Consider the following 5,952-nt stretch of genomic DNA (forward strand, 5'->3'; position numbering starts at 1 on the left):
GAAATGATGATTGGATAAAAGCCCATAGCAGTTCCTCCTCACTCCCCACCCCACCTCCTTATATCTCAACCTTCATGGCAGAAGATTTACTGTCCAGACTGAAATGAAATTAGATTGCTTTCCTTAACTACACACTGACAAATTTGTAAAAGGAGACAGCTCAGAAATATATTATGTGGCAAGAGGATTTCAGTCCAGAACTAAGTTCGCCACACGTAACCCACTAAGTGGGATTTGAGAGTTGGCTGTATTTGGTAGCCATACTTAGATCCAAATATCTCAAGATCTTCATGAAATATTCATGGCTTTATGTTTCTGAAATCCTCAGTGCAATTCATAAATACTAACAATAATATCTTTAAAAGAGCCAAAAGGTGGGGGAGAGGGCTTCTGGAATTAAGTGATTTGATTTGGCAAAGATCTGTCAGTAAATCTCTCGCTAAGACTGAAACAGATGCTATAAATCTGACTATGTAGTCTCAAGAGGGAAGAACTGGTTTTCTCCCCCTAGCTCACCATCTCAATGCTTCACTACATTATTTCTTCTTTCTAGTTTCCTTCTTTTCTTCTTTCCCTCTTATATCATTTGTACCCTCTGTCAAACTTAGGGAGTATGAAGTAGGGAAAAATAGGACCCCTATGGAATGCATAAAGAAGAAAATTGCTAAATTTCTCAGACAACATTCACCCTTTTCCCTTCTGCTCTCCTTGTCTTTTCCTGGAACTAGTTAGTATTTTTTAAAGGTGTTACTGAAAACTTGCTGTGTAGGTAAATCAAGTGTACTCTTAAATGGTCCCAGAGGCAAATCTTCTCTTAGCACAGCAGTCTGTCAGAACCATACTGGGATTCTAACATTCTATATTTTTTTCATCCATCTTACCACAGAAACAACAAGACCAACCAGATATGAAGTCAACCTTCCACTGGCATTCTTCCAGCATTAATCAAGTAATGCTTTCCTTTCTTAAGACCTTCTCATTGTGTAAGAGACTGCCAGAATTTAACCAAGTAATGTCAAAATGAAAAAGAAAATATAATTGTATCATTTACACAGAAAAAGTGCATGAATCTTTCTAAGTCTTCACAGTATTAGAAATCTGATTATCATAATAGAATGAACCTGAAGGACATAAATCTTCTTTAGTCAACAAATGAGCTTAAAATCATAATATTGAGCAGATAATAAAGTACACATCAACTGGTTTTCAGATCCACCAAAAAGTATCAATGTGATTTAGATAGCCTTAAAATGTGAACACAAAATCAATACTTGACATATTAATATATTTAAATTTTATGCTGAAAGTGCATTAAAAATTTAATGGAGGAAAATAAAATTATTCTAAGGTTCCAAATTAAGTGGAGTTAATGCCACAAACAACATATCATTTTCACTGTTTCCTAAACTGAAAGTTCTAAAGCACAGTAGGGGAAAAAAGTGTGCAATTTTTCACTGGTATAAAAATAATTTAACTCTCTTGTGATTGAAAAAAAATGAACTATGATTAGTTGTCAGTTTTGCAAGGCAGTATTGAAAATGTTTTGCTTTTGGTATTAATAACGATCAAAATGCCTATAATTTTTTAAAATTAATTTCACAGAAGTCTATTCATACCATCTTTGTTATAAGAGTGAATAAGCAAAGAAAGCAAGCAACGCTATATAAAGAGTATGTCAATGTTTTTGGAATATAATTGGGCATGTGGGAAGATATTCAGGATATATCATAAAAATACATATAAAAATGAGAGCTAACATATTAAAATCTATATATCAAAAAAGGAACATTCATGAAGGCTATGTGCCCTTAACTCTACTTCGGTGAGCACTCAAAGTTACTTTGATAATTAGAGTTTGGAGAGGAGTGAACTATGCGATTGTGCATTTCTTGAAACTGTGGGGCACTGTGTTGTCATCCATAATCAGTGTCTTCATTGCAGGTCTGAGCATAGGGACTTATGAACACGCGAGCTTACCTCCACTATTTTTTTTTTTACACAAACTAAGTATTAGATGAGAATTTTAGATTATTTTCAAGGTTCTTTTCTTCTCTTCCCCACAATCGCCAACCATAGCTCTTCAGCAGCGATCTGGGCCCCCACCTGCTGGTCAGCTTGAGAACTTGTGAACTTCATTTATCCTGTTGCTTTGATTTCTGCTATTTTCTTGATGTTGGCTCCCATTCCCATTTGCACAACATTGCACATCTTGCGTGCTTTCAAATATTTTTAATGTGCAGCCGCAAAACCAAATCTTGAGTTCTATCTTTGGTTTTCTCTAAATTAAGTACCATAAGTTTCTCTAAAACACAGGAGAAAGATAATTAACTTGAGGCAATCTTATTTATGCCGAGTCTTTTCTTGAAGATTTGCAAATAATTCTGCAAGGATTTAGAGTCTAGGAAGCAGTTTCATTTGAAGAAAACAATCTCTCAATGACTAAATATCCCTTGCTTTTTGTAATTTTTGCTTCTGAGTTTTCATTTCAAAAGAAGGAAAAGAACTCTTGTGAGACCAACTATATGATCTCCAAAGTGCCTACCAGCTCTACAATTCTGCTGCTTCATGAAAATAGGTTGATGAAGATAATGCCCAAGAAAAGATTTTATTGTGAAATTACGTCTGTCTGACTCAAGCCCAAAAACCTAGGGTTTGAACTAAGGATATTTTAAAGCCAAGTAAGTACATTTCTGCATTATTCATAAGCCGATTAACAAGATGAATGAAGAAACATTTCTCCTAAGATTTTGACGATATGTTTTCTTAAAACAGCCTTGCCTTTCTTTGTCGAATCTTCCTTTTGTTTCCCTTCTATTCTTTCTTATGATTATCTTCTTTGGGGTTGGTTCAAATGTCTTCCCCCTGAAATATTAACACTCCAGCTTCTTATCACCTCCCTGACATTATTATAACGTGCTCTTAAATGGATTTCATAATTCATCTGCAGTGAGCCATAGTGTTTCATTTTGAACAGTTAGACCAGACATTTATATCCAAGGAAAATGAATAGATATTTTACTTGGGATTACTTGAAATTTTTTCTTTTTTCTTTCTCTTTCTCCAATCCAGTTAAAACTTATATTTCTCAAGAAAAGCCAGCTATCTACTCACAGAATATTAGCAAAGTAAATCAATCTTGGAGTAACAGGTAAGAAAATTTCACCATGAAATTTTCATTCAAACAAAGTAAATGGTTCTGGAATAGGAGACGTATCCATTCAAATATGTTTTTACTACATTCCAGACCTTAGTTCCCTTAAGGCAAAGATATTTAGCTTAACTAAATATCCATATTATAGAATCCATACAAATTCGGTGAACAAGGCAGCAGTTATTCTTTCAGATTTATTTCAGTTGCAAAATGTTCCTACACTACGTTCTCTACTCCTGCTACAATAACCTCCAGAAACCATCCTAACAGCACTCAAACAAGATCTGGTCTCTCTGATTTTTAGAAACGCACACACCCGCCCCTGAGTCCCACGTTCACTGTTCGATGCTCCCTGTTGCCTCCTGCGTGCACACCGCCCTGTGTAGAAAGACTGTCCAGACCCTAAGTGTCCTCACTCATCTCTTGTGCCTCAGCTCCCTCCAATCTCACTTTTGATCCCATTTCTCCAGTGAACTTGCACTTCCGAAGGACCGCTGTGTTTCTAAAAGCTCATGGAAACTTTCACTTTCCCAGGTCTTTGACCTCTCATTAAGGATCGGTACAACTGGCACTCTTTAACTCTTGGCTTTCTGTAATGACACGCTCCTGATTTTCCACCCACTTCTCTGGCTTCTTCTCCACCCACATTTAAATGCCCCATCTCCTCAGAACTAATCCTCTTTGTTTCTCCTCCTCTGCACTCTCTCTGAGGGGTTTCCCTTCCCTTACACGGTTCCCTTATACCAAAGTCTTCCTAAGTTTACATTTGGCTTCATACTTCACTTCTGGACTCCAGGTCTGAATATTCAACTCTAATTAACATCTCAAGTTGGATGTTTCATGACAACTGATCAGCTAACCAGCTCCTCCGATCATTGTTCCCCTGACCTGCTTCTTTTCCACTGTTTCACATCTAGTTGCTTCTAGAGGACACAGGAAGTCATCCTTGATACATAATTATTCCTTGTCCACACACCCAGTTATCAAGAGCTGCTTGTTTTACCTCCAAACGTCTCACGTGTGTTCATTTTTCTAGATCTCCATCCACTCCTCTGACCCACTTCCGTCTCTCTCCCAGACAATCGAACCTCCAAAATTGTATCCCCATATCCATTCTCCATATGCTAGTGAAAATAATATTTTAAAAATCCAAAATAGGTCGTGCTACCAATTTAAAGATGTCAATGTCTGCCCATTAGGATTAAAAGTAAGATTACTAACCTGGACCACACAGCCCCCATTATTTGGACAGAACTTGCCTGGCCGGCCTTAACTTGTGAACCTTTCCCCCTCACTCTACACACTCCAGGCAAACTGGATTTCTTTTAGTTCTTCAGTTGTCCCATGTTCTTTGTCTTTGCTGTGCCTATTTCCTTCCTGGAGTCAGCAAACACCTTCTTATCCTTCAGACCACAGTAAAACATCATGTCTCCATTTCTCCCCAACTCCCCAGACCTAATTATGGGGGCATTTATTCACTGTCACAGCACCCCACATTTCTCCTTCATGATACTCAGCACAACCACAGTCAAGTAATTATTTATGTATTTTTTGTTGACTTTCCATGTGTGGCAGGATACTATTTAAGATATCGATGTTTTTTCCCAGGTATTTCCTATTATGCTTTGGTCCTCCCATATCAGGCAACTAGACCATGAGAAACCTATTATCTGGAAAAAAAAAAAATTATTACAGTGGAAAACAGGAAAACAAGAGTCAAATTCTTATCTTTTAATATCCAAGGCTTTGAAATGCAGTCATCAGCCTTCTGGTCCACCCCACCCAACCCTCCTACCTTAAAAGACCAAAGATTCCAAGGCCAGGGGAAGAATGGGGCCAGAGGGATGCATATGAGTTTTGTAGGTCCCTATTCTGATATGTGAGGAGGGAGAACGGGAGGACTTCCGGATGGTCTCGGGAATCTGAGAGCAGAATTCCCAAGTAGAGCCTGGAAGAGAGGAAAGCATTGGAGTACCTCCCAACACATGTCCTGGTGAAGGAGAGAAAAGCTCCTGCTGGTGGGAGCATCTGGACAGATGGGTCAAAAAGTTTCTTTTGGACCCAGGAGGAGCATGAAAATAGATGAGAAAAAGCTGAGACCAAGAGGTGACTTCAGATGGGAGAAGAGATATCTCAGGGGATGGCCACATGGACAGCTGATGACCTGATATCAGCACTAAACAATTACAACTCTTCCCAAATCTTATCATATCATGAGCACCCAGTACTTAGGAAAAAATCCTAGCAATACCTGAGAAGTTATTTTCCAATACCTGGTGGAAGGGAGGTTTTAAGTAGATAATGTGCCATTCAGAAATTGGCCATTCCAATCTCTAGAGAGAGAAATTGGAAATACCATCTGCTTACATAGCATAACGTTTTCTCTCTCTCTCTCTCTCTCCCCTGTAGTAGAATGTCTGAGGTCAGCCATCCATGGCAAGTATGGCAGCTGCCCTCTTATCAAGAACCCAGACCCTACTGGGAAGTGACTTCCATCTATAAGCTTTCTTCATGATCTAAGATGGATATTGAATTTTAGGCCTAAAATAGTACAAAAGGGGAAAAGACAAGAAAAAGCCCATTCCAGTTCTCTGTCCACCTCTTATGGAGTCTTCCTAGAAGTCCCTCTGAGCAATTTTCTCTTACATCTCCTTGGCAACCCCTAGCTACAGAAAAGGCTGAAAATGTGGTCTTTTAGCTGGGCTCCAAGAAAACAGGTTCTTCTATTAAGAAGCAAGGAGAGAACGGACACAGGATAGTAGCTTACAGACAGTAAGTTCATTCTTAGGGAGAAAATGGGG

This window comes from Mirounga angustirostris, unplaced genomic scaffold (genome assembly GCF_029215605.1).
Source record: "Mirounga angustirostris isolate CCGP_5_RB_7025 unplaced genomic scaffold, mMirAng1.0.hap1 SCAF_8, whole genome shotgun sequence".
NCBI lineage: Eukaryota > Metazoa > Chordata > Mammalia > Carnivora > Phocidae > Mirounga > Mirounga angustirostris.